Genomic DNA, 19,408 nt, shown 5'->3' on the forward strand with positions numbered 1-19,408 from the left:
GGATGTTTCTTATGTTGACTCTCGTGTGTACGAGTCCCCCTCGGAAAAGGAAATTGAATTTGCCATTAAAAATATGCGCTCCTCTGGTGCGATGGGTCCCGATGAGGTTCCCATCTCTGTTTTAAAACAACAGGGGGAGCTTTGGAGCAAAATTCTTTTTCCTGTGTTTAAATCTTGTTTTGCTAGTGGAATAGTCCCCCCTTTCCTGGAAAGGGAGTATCCTTGTCCCTCTATACAAAAAAGGGGCAAGAGACCTCCCTCAAAATTATCGTCAAATTGCCCTACTTGACGCTATCGGTAAGGTATTTGCAAAATGCATTCTCACTTTAATCAACAATTGGGTAATTGAGTCTAAAATTCTGCCCTTTGAACAAACTGGTTTCAGGCAAAAGCATGGAACGTTAGATAACTTGTCTGCACTTCAGGTTATCACGGAAAAATATGTGAAAGTTCGTGGAGGGCACGTGTACGGTGCATTCATCGATTTCTCCACGGCATTCGATAAAGTGGACAGAACTTTGTTGTGGAGAAAGTTATTTGATCTAGGGATGCCCCCCTCTCTTATTACATTAATCCGTGCCCTTTATTCAGATACCTGGTGCAGAGTGTTGCTTGGCGGCGAAAGAGGTCTATCCAGAATAATACCCACTTCCAATGGGTTAAAGCAAGGTTGCCTATTGGCTCCTTTGCTCTTTTCATTATATACAGTTGATCTTCCTATGGCTCTCTCAGCATGCTCGGGTATTGCCCCATCCTTGGGGGGGGCCCCGATTGTATGCCTTATGTATGCTGATGATATTTTGATTCTTGATCTAACCCCGAAGGGCCTGAATAATCGCCTGCAAGCTCTCCATGAGTATGCTGGAAACCATTATTTGTTGATAAATGCTGAAAAAAGTAAAGTGATGTGCATGTCTGGAAGGAAGAAACCCAAATTTCCTAACTTTCCATGGGCAGTAGGGGGCCAAAAACTGGAAACCGTGAAATCTTATACCTTCCTTGGTAAAATTGTGATGAGTAATTTAAGTGAGAAAGCTCACATGGCCAATAATTCGCGGAAAGCTGTTTCGCAGGGAAAGAGTTTGGTATCCTTGTATAAAGCTACAGGTAGAAGGCATTTCTCTATACTATTAGATGTATTCAGAGCAAAAGTTCCTGCCTCCCTTCTTTACGGAATAGAGTTAATTGACCAAAAAAATTGGAGCTTCTTAAACTCATCGGAAGGAAAAATTTTACGCAGTTTATTATCTGTTAGCACAGCGAATTCAACTTCGGCCTTAAGACAGGAACTCGGCTTACGAAGCAGCTGGGTCCAAGGGCTAGCTGGTATCGTACGCTGGGTTTCAAGTCTTGCAAGGAGTGAGCCGAACACCTTAAGACATCTTTTAAAAAGGGAGTTGTTGGGAAACTTCAATAATTATTCATCAATTGTAAAAAAAATTAGATTCGCTGTGGGTCAATTGCAATTGGATAAAGATGTATTATTTTCTCTATCCCCTTTTCAGTTAAAATCTCTTCTGAAATCCTCTACGTGGGAATTAGGTTTCAGACTAGATAGAGAGTTTCGGATGGTGAAAAAAGGCTGTACGCCTGTTATTGAGTCCTGTCTCTTGAGGAAAGCACAACCCTATATTCAATGGAATATTCCTCACGGCGTTAGACGCCTGTTGTTTTTAGTAAGACAGGATTTGCTTCCGTTGAAATCTCTTTATTCCAAATGGTATGGCCATTCACCGATCTGTGATTTATGTCAGTTGTATGATCAAGATTTGTCCCATGTCATCTTCGTTTGTCCAGCTTTGATGCCTTTTAGGCGAAGATGGTTAAGACCAATTTGCCTCCAACTCAATATTTTGTCAGCCACTGCTTTTTGGGCGGCTATGATCTCTCCGCCAAATGAAATGTTTTGTTTCAAACTGTACAAGTTCTTTAAGTGTTTTTTGGATCTGTATTAATGTATGGTTCCTGATGCTATAATCCATTTTTAAAAAAATTCTTTGTTTTTATTGTTTCTTTTGTATGTATATTTCATGTCTTTTATGTGGACCTCGTAAAGAGTTCCGTTATCATAATAAACTTAAACTTGAAACTTGACAATATATATGCGACGACACGTAATGGCAATTTTGTTGGAGGATGGCTATGTGACCAACAGAACTTGCCATACCCTATCACCCCAGTACCCAGATGGAACACAGCTATAAATGGATGGGGTTTTGGGGCTCCGCATTACAATACTGGAATTAGCACCTCTAATAGGTTTGGGGCTTTGGCTGGTCTAAACGACTGTGATTGACTCAAGGGGGAGGGGGCTTCCAACGAAGTAAGGGATGTCACTCTTGGGCTTGAGCCACAATTTGAGTCCAATCAAAATCCATCAGATTGTGTGACAGAACTGCCGCTCTACCATCCCATTAGTCAAAATACAGCGGCTCAAACATTGAATATTGAGGTCTTTGAGAATACTAGACAACCCCAGGCACAGACAAAACAAGAAATGCTAGAAATAGAAAAATTATTCTGCTGGAATATTGCAGGGTTGAGAAAGAATCTATCGGATCCAGCCTGGCACCAATATCTTGCCAGCGGGGACCTTATCCTGTTCCAAGAAACTTGGGGGCTAGAGAACTACTTTAAGGTTGACTATAGATCTTTTTTCATTCCTGCAACTAACATAAATGGGGGCAGACCTTCTGGCGGTTTAATAATATGGGTCAAAATTACAGGGGGGATAAGCTTTAAGCAAATTGACACAAACAACTCTGACCTTCTGATGATTGAACTAAAAAAAACCAAGGGCCAGACTATTTATGTGATTAATGTCTATAACAGACCACATCAAGCATGCAAAGAATCGCCAGTCATAACCCATTTAGCTAATATTATGGCAGGGTTAGATCAAAATGCAACAGTGATTGTAGGAGGCGACTTAAATAGAAGCTTCGAGCCCATAATGGGTCTTGAAGACATCTACAAAGATGAGGATAGTGTCAATAATATACCCCTGGTTGACACGACTTATAAAGTAGCCTGCACTGTGAGTGCCCTACAACTACTGAGCTTAACTTTTGAGCGCGGGCTGCGTGCATGTAATGGGCGTCTGCCCTCAGACTGTCCCAGCAAGCCAACATTCACTAGAGGTGGTTGTTCTAGTCATTTAGATTATTTTATAGTCTCCCAACATCTATGGCCTTTGGTAGTGGATTTAAAAGTGGATGATCGCATGGAGAGCGATCATTACCCTTTGATTTTATCTATTCAAAATTTGATTTCTAACCCTACCAACAAGACAGCCAGACACAATTTTCAATCTCAAGACCCCCTAGAAGCAAACAGTCGTAGGTCCTTAAAGTGGCCAGCTGTGCTAGGAAATACAAATACCATTAGCCAGATCTATCATGTTTTTGTTAAACATATGTCCCCCTTGGTGGAGAATAGTACTGCAAATTACAGCTCTCGTCTGACAGAATCTCATGATCATTTAATTGGCCAGCTCAGTGAGATTCTGACCAGAGTGGTAAAAAGATCAAATGCCGCCCACAAATCTAAAAAAATGGGCAGTTCCTGGTATAACCAGGAATGCCGGAGAGCCAAGACAGACTTAATCATTGCAGTTAGGGAAAATTCACCAGAAAATGTCAAAATCAAAAGAGCCCAGTACAAAAGAAGTCTACTTTTGGCCAAAAAAGAATGGGACGTGAGGGTATGGTCTGACCTGTTAGATGCTTGCAAGCGCAAAGACCAGACCTCCTTCTGGAGCCTTATTGCTAGTGGCACCAAAGGGGCCACAGAAACCAAAGATAGATTTCTTGAGGAAAGTACTTAGGTTAGGCATTTCTCTTTATTATATGCTTGTGCCGACCCAGGTGACAATGAAGACCTGGCCAATACGCACCTAGATTTGGTATTGCATGAACCCCCTCTTGTATTTACTTTGAATGAAACACTCTTAGCAATTAAAGCAGTCAAGCCAGGAAAGGCGCCTGGTCCGGACGGAATACCAGGGGACCTCTGGAAGCACGAGAACTACATTTGGGCTCCCTATATCAATGTATTATCTAATGAAATTGCCAGTGGAGCCTCTGTCCCCGGATCCTGGAAGGGGGCAGAGATTGTAACACTATTCAAAAAAGGCGATAGGTCGAACCCCTCGCACTATCGCCCTATCAGCTTGATCGACGTGTTACAAAACATTTTTGCCCGTCAACTTCTTAGTCGACTAACTTCATGGATTAATGATCATTCTATTTTTACGAAGTACCAGGCTGGTTTTAGATCAAAAATAAGCACAGTGGACCAGGTTTTTAGATTTTTATGTTTAGTCTGGAAATATACTATCATAAGGAGCTCCCACATATATGTGGCCTTCGTCGACTTGAAAGCAGCCTTTGATATGCTTCCTAGGGCAGACCTATGGAAGAGACTAAATAATATGGGCATGCCCGGAAACATTTTACAGTTACTCATCAGGCTGCATGAGAATAATTATGCACGAGTCAGATGGGGACCAAATGGGGAGCTAAGCGAGAAAATAAATATATCTAAAGGGGTTAGGCAAGGGTGCGTAATGGCACCTACCCTATTGTCCCTTTATGTTAACGATATTCCTGACACCCTTTTGGGCTGCGAGCATGACTCTCCCAAATTGTGTGGTGAAGCCGTTCCGGCACTATTATTTGCAGACGACACGATTTTAATTTCTCAGACACCTAGAGGCCTTCAGAATCTTTTAAATAATTTTAACTTGTATTGTCATGACAGGAAATTGGAAATTAATTCCTCCAAAACAAAGGTCATGACAATAAATCCCCATAAAGGTTTTAATAAAGTTTTTAAAATAAATGATGAAATCATTGAAGAAGTCCCTAATTTTAAATACCTTGGTATCATTTTAGATAGTAAACTAACATGGAAAACACAACTAGAAAATGCAAAACTGAGGTTGACTCAAAACCAGTTCCCAATTCTAAAAAAGCACAAGAACAGTCACACTAAATCAGTTTCACCGGCCATTGAACTATTTAAATGTAAAGCACAGTCATCTTCCCTCTATGGAGCGGACCTTTGGGGTTATGCACTGAAGGATACTTTTCTAGTTCGTGAGAACTCCTTTATTAGACAGCTCCTAGGTCTACCTGGCTCCACACCACTGACCCCCGTATTGTGGGACCTTAATTTCCGACGTACAGATGACTATGCTTCTCTTCGCCCGTTGCTCTACTGGGTCCGCTTATGGTCTACTGAGGAGTTGGTAGACTACAGAGAAGCACTGCGAGAGATAATGGTCATAAAAAATATCACTTATTTGCCATGGTTACTGTATGTTGAAAGATGGTTTGAAAAATTGGGGCTGAGTAATTTTTGGTCAGACCCTGACTCGCTAACTAATAGCTCAAAAAAACTTCTGAAACGAAGGTATTGGGAGTTTATAAGCGACACAGTGCCAACTAATCCCAATATAGGAACTCTGACCTCAACATTTTTGGAGATAAAAATGAGTATGCGATTGGAGCCTCTCATGGCTGAAATCTACCCCCCGTTTGCCAAAAGCCTATATCTAAAATTCAGGTATGGCATTTTGCAAACGAGAGACAGGACGACCAAATGGCACTGTAAAAAGGGTGCAAATATGAATACCGATTCGGTTATATGTGAGCTTTGTGAAATGGGGTTGAAAGAGGATGAATCTCATGTTTTATTTATATGCCCTGCATACCTTAACGCAAGGAAAAAATGGTTAAAGCCCATATGTAAAATGTTAGGCCTACGCCACATTAGGGTTGGGCTCAGAATATTTAAGGGAGATACCTCTCAACCGATAGTCTTTAGCCTGAGCCGTTTTCTCTTATGTGTAGCACTGATTAGAAATAAAAAAGGTCTTAAAATTTAAATCCTATCTATTTTTACAATGTACTTTCTGTTGGCTTGAACTGAATTCACAAGCTAAGTGCAGGGGCAAAATGAACTGGTTTAGCTCAACATGTTATGTTTACTATATGGTAAAGTGTGCTTGTTTCAGCAATCCTGGTACATCTTTTATATGGAATATTTCACTGTTTTATGTTTATTTTATATTTATTGAGTGATCCTGTCAGATGAGGTGGGCCAACTGATGAAATGTCTTCCAATTCAAAAATTTCTGGGACATGTAAAAGAATCACGTGCTGCCAATTGTACTCTAACTTAACTGTGATGTTGTATTTGTTGTACTTTCTTTTTATTATATGTATTGTATCTTATAAGGTTTTTAACCGAATAAAGATTGAAAAAATGAAAATATAGTCACAACTACAGAGAACCATCTGCTTTCCTAAAGCCCTGCCTGTCCACCTGATGAAGACGCCCTGGCTGAGCCTGGCAGCGGCTTTTGTGACTCTTGACACAGGTGAGTCATAATAAACAGGACTTTATATAAAAGGCGGTGTTATTTACTTTTATACTGCTTTTCTTCCTTTGTTTAATTTTTAGTCACAGCTTATTAAGGCAGCTCAAGAACACAATTTTAAAGTGGACTCTTATTGTGTTTGTGGTTTAAGTATGCAGAGAAAAGAGGAAAACAAATATCGGCTTTGGGTGATTTTCTTTATTTTTGAGAAGGCCAGAAAAAAAACAGCCATGTGCCGACCCCGTGGTTCTAGTCGATGTACATGGTGCTGGAATGGTTTGAGCTGCTGTTTGAATGCACTGGGCAGGGCTGGCTGATTCAGATTGGGAATAGGGCTACTGGAGGGGCCTTGGCAGGACCACGCTGGCTCGGGTGGGTGTTGATGGGGCAAGAGTAGACCGGGCACAGCCACACGGGTTCTGGTGGATACGAGTGGGGCTAGATTGGTTTTGACCTGCCTGGGCTGGCTCCGATGGATGCAAACAGGGTGAGAGGTGATTGAGCAGGAGTAGACCTACTGGATGTGTACAGAGTTTAAACATAATGGGTCTGGCCAGCTGTTTCTGACACTGTTAATGGAGTTAGGATGGACTGGGTTAGCTCAGGTTAATTCCAATAGATGTTAAAGGGGTTATAAAGGACCATATAGTCAGGATAGTGTAGCTCATTGCACAGAATGTGGTAATGTCTCATTCAGCTCTTCATATTGACTCCGCTACTTGATTTTACTAGGGAGAAAGGGTCACACTTCAGCTCGCAGATTGTCACTTAAGTACACGGACACCATGGAAATGTCTCACATAAGCAATATGAAAAATTGGCAGCTATGCAGAAGGCATGTAAATAAAGCAGGTGAGTCTGCCTGCGGGATGACTGGGACACAGGATCAGCAGCAGGGCACTGACCAGAGGGGCTACAGGGTCAGCACCAGGACACTGAGTGGAGGATGACAGGAGCAGCATCAGAGCACTGACTGGACGACGACAGGAGCAGCAGCAGAGCACTGAGGAGCTACAGGACAAGCAGCAGAGCACTGACCGGAGGGGTTACACGGTCAGCAGAAGAGCACTAACCGAGAAGCTACAGGATCAGCAGGAGACCACTGTCCAGAGGAGTTACAGGATCAACAGCAGAGCACTGAAGAGCTACAGGATCAGAAGCAGAGCACTGAAGAGCTACAGGATCAGCAGCAGAGCACTGAAGAGCTACAGGATCAGAAGCAGAGCACTGAAGAGCTACAGGATCAACAGCAGAGCACTGATCATAAGGGTTACAACATCAGCATCAGGGCACTGACCAGAGGAGCTACAGGATCAGCATCAGCATACTGACCGGAGGGGCTATAGGATCAGCAGCAGAGTACTGATCGGAGCTACAGGATCAGCAGCAGAGCACTAACCCTAGAGGCTGCAGAATCAGCAGCAGAGCACAGAGGGGCTACAGGATCAGCAGCAGAGCACTGAGGAGCTACAGGCTCAGCAGCAGAACACTGACAGGAGGAGATACAGGATCAGCAGCAGAGCACTGTCCAGAGGAGTTACAGGATCAACAGCAGAGCACTGAAGAGCTACAGGATCAGAAGCAGAGCACTGAAGAGCTACAAGATCAACAGCAGAGCACTTGACCGTAGGGGCTAAAGCAGTGATTCTCAAAGCGTGCGCTGTGGCTCCCCTGTGCGCCATTAGGACTAGCTAGGGGTGCTGCGTACGTCTTTGAAATTTAGGGATGAAAAGCGATATTGCTGCCCGGGTTCACAGATTAAGACAAGTAGGTTCACCCATGCGCATCGTCGACAGTAGAAATACAAAATAGAATTGTAAATAATGAATGGCATGTAAATTAAAATATGGGCTGCAACGCTGGACTTTCCTGGCTTTGGTACTTGCTGGCCTCGCTGCACAACCGTGTTAGGCCGTGTGCAGCGAGGCCAGCAAGTCCCAAAGCCAGGAATGTCAAGTGTTGCAGCCCACAGTCTCGTCTGCGCGTGAACAGGCAGAAGACTTCTGTGTTCCCTCTGCAGCCCGCGCTTCCGCGGCCATTGGCTTTCCCGCAGGGCCTGGAATGGACATCGGTCTCCTTTAGATATCTGGGAGTACGGAGTTATCATGCCCAAACTGATCTTTTACACGGTAATCGTGGGGTCGGGGGGCCTTGAGAACATTTTGTATGAACGTGGCCTTCTGAGGCTGCTCAAACTTCCGGTCATGGCTAGGAAAGTGTTATCAAAAATGGTAATACTGCCACATTTTTTGTATTATTTTGTCAACCTGCCTGTTGTGGTGCCTAAACAATGGTTCAGAACCATTGATGGGATAATGCGAGACTTAGTGTGGGAGGGTGGTCGGAATAGAGTGTCGCTGCAGACCATGCAGCACCCGCTGGCAAACGGAGGGCTGGGGACCCCGGATTCGAGGGTTACTATCTGGCCGCCCAGCTCAAGTGGCTTGTTAGATGGTTGGATGTGAGAGACCTGTTTACGTCGTCGCTTACACCTGATGCCCTAGCTATGTCACTACTCCCTAGATTGCTTAATCGTTGCCAGAAACTTAATCATATGGGGGTCTTGCTCTCCGTGGCAGTGACCTGTAGGGATAGATGTGTAGCACGTTCCAAGGACACATTGCTCTATGCACCAAGTGTACCACTCACAGGTGTCCCTCAGGCGGGAAGAGGTCCACCCCTTACTGGTAGGCAACTGGTGGGATGGGAGGAGGCGGGGGTTACAGACAGTTGGGGACTGTTACAGAGATGGTGAACTGTTGCCATTGAACGAGTTTTTGGAATTTCATGAACTCCCACTAGGACAGTTTTTAAACTACCATTAAATTGGGGGGTGATGTCAGAACTATGGGGTGTAGCAGAGAATGAACAAGGTACTCATCCTGCCCTCCAGGAGCTATTGGCTCTAGGCTCGGCGGGGAACTTAGTGAAATGGTTGTATTTGGCAATAAGGGAATTGACACCTCCATCCCGGTCTGGCTTGTTAGGGAAATAGGAGATAGCGCTCAATAGACAATTGACTGATAAAGAGTGGGAAAGGGTCTTGGGTGGTCCAAAAAAGGTATCCCGAAATGCAGCTTTTAAATTGATACAATTTAATATTGTACATAGAACTTACCTTACTCCACACAGGTTAAATGTGGTATATTGCAGAGACGACCAAGCCTGCGCTAGATGCTTTAACATTCGACGCAGATTTTGACCATGTGATTTGGTCCTGTGGGCAGCTGGTAGGTTACTGGTCTGACATTGTAGTTATGCTTAATAATGTCTTCTCTAGATCCCTGGCGTGTTCCCCAGAACATTGTCTACTTGGTTTATTTCTGAGACCTAAGTCGCAAAAACTAGGACATAAGTTTATAGATCTAGCTCTCATCCTGGTTAGGAGATGGATCGCTCTTAGTTGTAAATCAAAGCATCCCCGCTAGTGGTGACTTGGGAAGAAGACGTTACCCGTTGGGCTAGAGCAGAGGAACAAGCCTTGCTATGAGACGATAGGGTTACAAAGTGACGTAAACCATTGGCAGAACCCTGGGCAGAAATGGTGAGAATGTGGGAACGTCATACACTGGAACAAGCTCAGATCTCCTCTAGCACCGACTCTGAGGGATAGCCAAGGATGTTCCGTCAGGTATCATGACTTTGTTATGCCTTTTTTTTTTCACTGTTGATGTTGGGGCCTCCCCCACCTGCCTTTTTACGCCCCTTGTCGACCTTTGCCTATGATGTTTTAAACTGATGCCACACGCTTGGGCGAGCAGTCCTCTGGTGGTTTAGATTTTGTAGTTGTTGTATGTTTGTTTAATGGGATTTCTTTTTTTGAAATGGTATAATTTATTGTGTTAGCACTGCTTGAAGATTTGTTACAGAGGAGGGTAATGTAGACAGCAACAACATGTTTATGAGCAACCAGATGGCACAAACAATAGACTAAATAGGTGACCATTAACTCCCCGTGGAAACGGAGCTACTGAACAATTTGTTAACTACAAAGTGCTGGTATTCACTGGAAAGTACGTAGTTGCGTAATACTGTATTGATATACGATATTGAATTTAAGACTGTATATCATTTTGAAGGAAGCACTGGTGACATTATACCTATGATGTTCTTGATATGCTGTAATGACAGCCCTCTTACCATTCTTCACTTATTGTACGGATTCTTTTTTTTTTTGACACATGTATAAATACCAATAAAAAAATATTTTAAAAAAAAGTGTTGCAGCCCACATTTTAATTTACATGTCATTGAGGAAGCGGGGAAGTGATAAGGGCCGGCTGCTCGGTTCCAACAGCTGACAGTTCCAAGAAGAGGGCTAGGGCCTGAACTTCTTCTTAGAGTGGTCATCTGTCAGAGCCAAGCAGCCGGCCCTAATCACTGCCACTTCCTCAATGGCATGTAAATTAAAATGCAGGGTTCAACACTCGGCTTGCCTTTCTTTTGCACATGCTGGCCTCGCTGCACAGGCTCGGCCCCGCTGCTCGCCCTCAGAATTTGAGAATTGTTTGTGCTGGAAACTTCAGTTCTTGACACTGAAGTCTAAAGTTTACACAGCAACTCTTAAAGAAACTGGTTACTTTATTTTGTTGAAAATGATGACGTCAATATATTAAATAAAATCATTGCTTTGCTAGTTTTGTAAAGATTGTTTTTTAAAGGACAAACTAATAATTACAGATTTATGATAACACTGAACTCAGCAATACTGGAAAAAGTGATATTCAATATTGGCTTTTCTTCCAATGGTAAAGCAGTCTCTGACCTTGCACGTGGCACAGGAAAAAAAGAGGAGTTATCTTGACTCATGATGTCCATTTGCTTTGACCCATGCAGTGACTCTTGACTCTGTAAAATAGTGTGACATGAGCAGTGAGGAGTCACTAATTTGCTCGGCACTGGCTCTCCTCTTTCAATGCAGTGCCCTTCTGTTACGTAAACGAAAGCACAGAATTTGCATTGGTTCTGCCATATTAGTTCAACCTTTGTGACACTGAGGTTATGTCATACCCAGAAGACAAATGAAAGAGAAATGACATCAAATGTTCATGCACACACATTCCGACACACACACAAGTGCATATCTGCGAGCGCACACACACACTCACACATACAAACACACCAACCCCCTTACCTTTCTTTGCCCATTTGAATCATTTCGTAATGTGTGTTCCACTTTACTTTCAACAGTCAAAGAAGTGAAAAAGTAGGTTTTGGTTAGTATTAAAAAAGATTTCGATATATTTCAATTAAATACTAGAGTCATTTTCACAACAAATGAGCAAAAGTGTTCCTACATAGGAAAAATAATTAATGTCAGGGAGAAAACTAGAAGTACTCCCAAGGTAGGACTTGCATCCCGCACCTGTTAAGAAAATGTGATATGATGGGGAGCCACGGCCATTTGGCAATTAGGTCAAGGGAGCGGCAGGTCAAAAAAGTTTGGGAACCTTTGGGTTACAGGATCAGCAGCAGAGCACAGCCTTTTGGAGCTACAGGATTAGGAATAAAGCACTGACCTTAGTGGCTACAGGATTAGCGGCAGAGCACTGAAAAGCTACAGGATCAGCAGCAGAGCACTGACTGGAGTAGCTACAGGGTCAGCAGCAGAGCACTGACCGTAGGTGCTACAGGATCAGTGGCAGAGCACTGAGAAGCTACAGGATAAGCAGCAGAGCACTGACTGGACTAGCTACAGGATCAGCAGCAGAGCACGGTCTAGAGGAGCTGCAAGATCAGCGGCAGAGCACTGAGTAGCTACAGGATCCGCAGTGCAGAACACTGACCGGATTAGCTAAAGGATCAGCAGCAGAGCACTGACTGGAGGTGCCACAAGGTCAGCAGCAGAGCACTTAGGAGCTACAGGATCAGCAGCAGAGCACCGAGGAGCTACAGCACTGGTTCCCAAACTTTTTTGACCTGTGGCTCCCTTGACCTAATTGGCAGTTGGCCGTGGCTCCCCACCATTTTTTTACCGGGGGGCGGGTGGCGGGGTGTAAGCCCGACCTCGGGAGTACTTTCTGTTGTCTTCCTTCAATTAATTGGGTTGCTATGAAGAATAAAGGTATTCTAATCATATTTGTAACAAAATAAAAATATAACAGTTGTTTAATAAAAACTTGTTAAGTGAGAAACATTACAAGATTAATAGCGCACACACGCTTTGAACTACGGCTACGTACAAACCAAGTGCGAGTAGAGAGGCTGCTATTGCTGGAAAGAAAACATGGAGTCCCATTCATGAAAGGAAACCTAAAAATATGGGCAGAGATTTACTTCTCCGACTGACGGTATTTTTAGGCTGATTTCATATTCACCAACATTCCAAGTAGAGGACATACAAAGCTGTGGAGGTGGAAAGTTTCCAGGCATACCACTGGCGATACGCAGTTAGGCACCAAGCAATCCCAATCAAATGCCATGCCGATCTTCTGCCCAACTTCTGTTTTTTACTTGAACTACATTTTACACCCGTGTTTTACACGATCTTGCCAGTATTTAAAATCTAGTTCAAGTAAAAAACGGAGGTTGGGCAGAAGATCGGCATGGCATTTGATTCATAGTAATATAGTTGCATCCTTTTGGCAACACTGGTGCTGATGGACACTTTGCCCAATCTGCAACTCCTTTACCTTTAAAATGTATCAGTCAAAAAACTTGGGATCGCAGAACACTTTGTACATGCATTCCCAGAGCACTGTCTCATGTTACCTATTTCGACACCAGCCATCTAGGATTTTGAGTCTTTAAAAGGCAAAGCAACATCTAATTATTTTAGTTCCTAAAATTATCTTGCAGAGTAACCTAAATTGAAGACTGTCAGGAAAGGCAATAAAGAGTCTGCAGAAAGAAAACCGTATCCATCATTACCAAAGGTTTGCAACTTTTTCGCTGAGGGGGAATACTAAGGAAATACCAATGTTAGGCCTGAATGTGCTGTTTATGTCACATAGTAATCTGTTACCAATACCTGCTGTTTAAACATAATATCGAAACCTACTTCTACCAGGTTATTTACAATAAATGGTAGGGGAGCCAAATGTGCATCTTTAAGCTAATTTGATCTGGGGGTAACAACATGCCCGCATTCTGATTCTTTAACGAGTTCCGTGGAGGCAGCCTTTTTTACACTAAAAATAATGCAGGTGATACTGGTGTAAAACGGTGTTTGGGCAAAAGATCGGCATGGCATTTCATTATTAATTAATGATAATCAAATGCAATGCCGATCTTCTGCCAAACCTCCGTTTTACACCCTTATCACCTGCATTAGTTTTAGTGTAAAAAGGCTGGCTCCATGGAGCTTGTTAAAGAAATCAGACATCAGAAGCCGAGCCAAAGCCTTCTCTCTGGCTGCTTTAACAAGCTCCGTGGTGCCCGCTTTTTTCAGCCGGGCTTCTTGGCTTGTGTAATATCACTGCCGTACTCCTGTTGTATTTAACAGGAATCCCTCCCATGCCAGTTCCTTACCCCACTTGCGAAGAGGATCCCACGGTGGGCAGCAATAACGTGCCTCAAACGGTCAGAGTGCGAGCTGCGTATGCCAGTAATGGCTACTACTATGCCTGTGAAAGCATGTACGACGCTTACCTACGTGCGCTCTTGGGCCAAATCATTTTCTCGGATTATGCAGGCAGCAAGTATTTTGTACTGCAGCTGCAGTAAACTTCATTTTCCCAACGTGAGCGTGGCGCCCCTGGCTGCTCATGACGGCGCACCGGGGTGCCGCGGCGCACAGTTTGGGAACCACTGAGCTACAGGATCAGCAGCAGAGAGGTGACTGGGAGAGGTGGGGGGTACAGGATCAGCAGCAGAGCACTGACCAGTTACAGAATCATCACACACTCACCAGAAAATCTGTACCAAGACCGAACCTTTATTAGCCTGAGCTTCCTTCAAATCTTTGCATCCAGAGCTGAGAACAGAAGTAATATATGAAATGAATGAATGAAAAATGTATTGTTCAGTTACTAAAACCTTACATTTAAAACAACATTATACAATTCTTCTTACATTTCATACATTATTAAGACCACATAATTAAAATAAACTTTTCATCAATGTATAAAACAAAGTATAAATAAAACCATCCTGTGAGAAGTTGGCCTGATGTGCAGTGCTCACTATTCTAGTGATCACTATATATCAGTCCAAACAACCCTTATTGATGATTGGTTGTAAGTCAACCTTATAGACCAGCTATCCTAGTAGCATGGATACGAGCAGTCTAAGGCTAACACTCTAGAGGGCGTGTTAAGCCAGCTGTTTTACCATCACATTACCCCTTGAACACCCAGTGAAAGGACACCACACAAGTGTTATGAAAATAAATAATGTATTTATTAGAATCACAACAACCCTGTACTCTTTATGAGGACAGGGTGCTAAGCACACAACAAAACTCTTATGAAAATACTTAAGTTAGCACGTTATACACAAATGCCCGAGGGGCACGAAAAACCATATACTCTAAAAGTGGAATGCGAATTACTAGCAGGTAAGTAACGATTCTCAGAGGCTTTGGGATCGCTAGGACTGGACTACTGAACCTTTAGATTACTAGCAGGAGGCCTAGGGAACTCGGGTGCAGAGTGTGCACTCTCACGCGGGATGCGGGACAAAGTCTATGGAAGCTAGAATTCACAAAGTTAGTGTTCACGGGCGAACCCGACCTGGTAGGGAGAAAACGACAGTGGATCCGGACCCTTGAATAGTGAGGCTATGCTGGGACACCGAAGTGCCGAAGTTACCTAGCCCAGGGGCTGCAGCTGCATAGGTCTGAAAAGACGTCGGGAATCCTCGTGCCGGACCAGGAGCCTGGAAGAAGGAATTTGCTGGCAGGCGACCAGTGAAGAAAAGTTCGATGGATCCAAGCCTGGATCAAGGAAGAAGAAAACCTGAAAGCAGAGGGGACCAAGTTCTTGAATCACTAGCCAGTGATTAAGTGGGCACCAGGATGGCACCGGGCGAAGTCACCGCAGTCAGGTGAGTGGGCGCTGCTGGACTCTGCAGTCTCTCGGACCAGGAGGCGTTGTCGGCGACCAGGATGGAGGTGCGAGCTGTCCCACGAAGGTTCTTGCTGTCGACGTCGCTGGACCCAGGATTGGGCAACAAGTCTTGGCAAATACAAGGCCCACGCGGTGGACCTAAAATGGCGTCTTAGCCGGACCAGGAGGGTCCAGGGTACTTCTCCGATGGAGGGAAGCAAGGGCCAGTCTGGAGCAACCAGACTAGCAGTAGTGTTGTCGTTGGGCGTCGTTCGGAAGGCCACAAGCCAGCGGGCTAGTAGCCAGACAACGCGGTGAGCAGCAAAAAGCAGAAGGGCCCCACGCCGATCGTGGAGATGCTGGGGGGCTGCTCTTCGGTGCTGGAGCTGCTCAGGGTGGGGGCTTCTCGGACCCCAAAGCACTCACCAGGAAATTACTCGGTGGGCTTGCTGTGCAGAAGTCGTGCAGTCTTGGCGATGGCCGGTCCCTCGAGGTCTCGTCGCACCCACGGTTCTCAGCTGTGCTGTAGAGGTGGGTAGAGGTCAGAGGTGCCAGGGAAGCCGGGTCTCGTCGAGCTGGGCAGTCGGATTCCGGAGGAAGGACGTGCAGCAGACCGCAGTGTTCTTAGATGGTGCCTGCGGATGCAGGGTGACTACTCCTTAGCCACAAGGGAGAATCTTGAAGAAGAAATCGTGAAGTCCTTTCGTGGAAAGTGGTATCTTGATTCCAAAGATGATCTGATTTGGAAGGGGGCCAGTCCCTACCTTTATCTGGGAAAAGGGGGCTGGCACGCGACTAGGTCCTGCCCTATGGGTGGGACCAGGAGGGGGGTGGTTACACCCACTTCCTTGGCGGGCTTTTCCCCAGCACAGGGTCTGGAGTGTCCCTGGAACTGGTTCAAGCCAGCCTATGCACAGTGAGCACCGGGGTGCCACGTGCAGTCACCTTCCTCTGAAGCCCTGCCTACCTACAATACACAAAACCCTGTCTGGGACGGTGCTGGCACCGCCCCTGGCAGGAAACCCTTTGTCCTTATCTCCTGCTCTGGGAGGACTCCCAGCAGCAGGAGGGCAGACTTGTGTCTTGGTGGCAGCATCCATTTTGTGGATGCTAAGGCTCTGTCTGACTTTAACCGGGGTTAGGGGTTACATACATGTCGTGTCCCTCTAGAAGGGTGGAATGCTAACCCCGTCGCCAGAATTGGCGAGGGGTTAGTATTCCAATTCGTATGACACCTTACTCGACATGTTTTGATAAAGCGATACCAGAGTTGGCATTTAACCGCGAGGATTATAATGCACTTAAGAGTATATGGTATGCGATATCATGGAAACGGCTAAGGGATAGATCCCGAAAGCCGCAGACAGGCTCAGCTCATGCCAGAGCACCATCTCACACGATTCCAAGCACTCTGCCTTCAGGATTGTTAAGGCCTGCCATAGGAGTGACTGATAGGAGATCTGTGTGTCCATTTTAGGGTTAGATATAGGTATACTATATCTAAAGCAAAGGGTGAGTACACCACCTTGCCCCAGCTGTCGTGCAGCCAGTTGTGTCAGTTTAGTTAGTCAGCCCAGGGGTGGCATAATACATGCTTCAGCCACTGGGAGACTTCTGGGTACCTCAGCCCTGGGTACAGGGACTTGGAGAGGGCCCAGTGCCAATTCAGTACCTGAGTACAATTTGGATAGAGAGAACAGCTAGGCTGTGGGTCTGATTAGCAGGGCCACAGCCAGGGAAAGTCGTAAACCAGTGCAGCAAAAAGCAAAAATCTGGGTGATCATAGGATTGCAGACCCTACTCTCCTACATGACCCCCCCCCAAACTTTGGGACAATAAACTAACCTTGACCAGGTGAGTCTTCTTGCTCTAAGTGGAAATACCTGGAGAGCCCATCAGCATTGCTGTGATCAGTACCAGGTCTATGCTCCACTGTAAAATCCATCCCCTGTAGGGAAATGGACCACCTAAGCAGTTTGGGGTTTTCACCCTTCATCTGATTTAGCCACAAGAGGGGCTTATGGTCTGTCTGAATGGTGAAGTGAGTGCCAAACAAGTAGGCCCTCAGCTTCTTCAGGGCCCAGACCACAGCAAAGGCCTCCCTCTCAATAGCTGACCAATTTTTCTCTCTGGGTATCAACCTTCTACTAATGAAAGCAATAGGCTGATCATTACCATCAAAATTCAGTTGAGACAGAACAGCCCCCACACCCAACTCAGAAGCATCTGTTTGGACAATGAATGGCTTGGAGTAATCTGGACTCTTTAGGATAGGTGCTGTGCACATGGCCTGCTTTAGGTCATTGAATGCTTTCTTACAGCTTGCTGTCCACTGAACTTTCTTTGGCATCTTTTTGCTTGTCAGGTCATTAAGAGGGGTCACTATGGACCCATAATTTCTGACAAACTTCCTATAGTACCCAGTCAGGCCCAAGAAAGCTCGAACTTGAGTCTGGGTGATTGGAGGAGTCCAGTCCTTGATGGCCTGTATCTTACTCTCCAGTGGCTGAACCTGGCCTCCACCTACAAGGTGGCCCAGGTATACAACCTGTGTCTGCCCTATCTGGCACTTTGTGGCCTTGATAGTGAGGCCTGCCTTTTGCAGAGCCTCTAACACTTTCCTCAGGTGGACCAGGTGATCCTCCCAGGTGGAGCTAAAGACAGCAATATCATCAAGATATGCTGCACAGAAGTCATCCAGCCCAGTGAGGACTTGATTCACCAACCTTTGGAAGGTGGCAGGTGCATTTTTCAAACCAAAGGGCATTACCACAAACTGATAATGCCCACCAGGGGTAGAAAATGCTGTCTTGGGTTTGGCTTCCTCAGCTAACCTGATTTGCCAATACCCAGCTGTCAAATCAAATGTACTTAAGAATTTGGCAGAAGCCAATTTATCTATAAGTTCATCTGCTCTTGGAATTGGGTGGGCATCAGTCTTAGTGACTGCATTGAGGCCTCTGTAGTCTACGCAAAACCTCATCTCTCTCTTACCACCCTGGGTGTGAGGCTTTGGCACTAGAACTACTGGGCTAGCCCAAGGGCTATCTGAGGGCTCAATGACTCCCAGCTCCAACATTTTCTGCACTTCAGTTTTGATGCAGTCTCTAACATGATCAGGCTGTCTGTAGATTTTACTCTTGACAGGCAGACTGTCTCCAGTGTCAACATCATGGGTACACCAATCAGTTTGGCTGGGTGTCAGAGAGAACATATGTCTGAAGGATTGCAGAACTTGCCTGCAATCCTGTTGCTGATGTTCAGTGAGGCTGCCACAAAAGACAACACCATCAACTGATCCATCATCAGGATTCTGAGTGAGCAGGTCTGGGAGAGGGTCACTCTCTTCCTCCTGTCCCTCATCTGTGGCCATGAGCAAGCTCATGTCCTTCCTGTCAACATATGCCTTGAGCCTGTTAACATGGAGCACTCTGAGAGGGCTCCTGGGAGTTCCAAGGTCCACCAAGTAGGTAACCTCTCCCTTTTGCTCAATGATGGTGTGGGGCCCAGACCTTTTGTTTTTCAGAGCTGCTGGGGCCACTGGCTCCAGCACCCACACCTTCTGCCCTGGCTGGTACACAGTCAGAACAGCCTTTTGGTCATGCCAAGCTTTTTGAAGTTCTTGGCTGGCCTCCAGGTTTTTAGATGCCTTCTCCATATACTCAGCCATCCTGGAGCGGAGACCAAGTACATAGTCCACTATGTTGGTTGCAGGCTTTTTGAGAGGTCTCTCCCATCCTTCCATCACCAAACACAGGGGTCCTCTTACAGGATGCCCATACAGAAGTTCAAAAGGGCTGTAGCCAACCCCCTTCTGTGGGACCTCTCTGTAAGCAAACAAGAGGCAGGGGATCAGGACATCCCATCTTCTCCTAAGAGTTTCAGGTAGTCCATGAATCATCCCTTTCAGGGTCCTGTTGAATCTCTCAACAAGCCCATTGCATTGTGGGTGGTAGGGTGTGGTGAACTTGTAGTTCACACCACACTCCTTCCACATTGCAGTCAGATATCCTGACATGAAGTTTGTACCTCTGTC

At 45.3% G+C, this 19,408-nt stretch overlaps 1 pseudogene across 1 annotated transcript in view; it reads right to left on the reverse strand.

Annotated features, from left to right (window-relative positions):
* Nucleotides 1-19,408, reverse strand: part of LOC144828341 (uncharacterized) — a 148,184-nt pseudogene that overhangs the window by 76,015 nt on the left and 52,761 nt on the right. Inside the window, exon 4 of the transcript XR_013610426.1 lies at nt 14,235-14,300. The product of XR_013610426.1 is annotated as an uncharacterized LOC144828341 (transcript). The remainder of the gene's footprint in view (nt 1-14,234; nt 14,301-19,408) is intronic.

Source organism: Lissotriton helveticus, chromosome 4_1, assembly GCF_964261635.1.
Source record: "Lissotriton helveticus chromosome 4_1, aLisHel1.1, whole genome shotgun sequence".
Classification (NCBI taxonomy): Eukaryota; Metazoa; Chordata; class Amphibia; order Caudata; family Salamandridae; genus Lissotriton; species Lissotriton helveticus.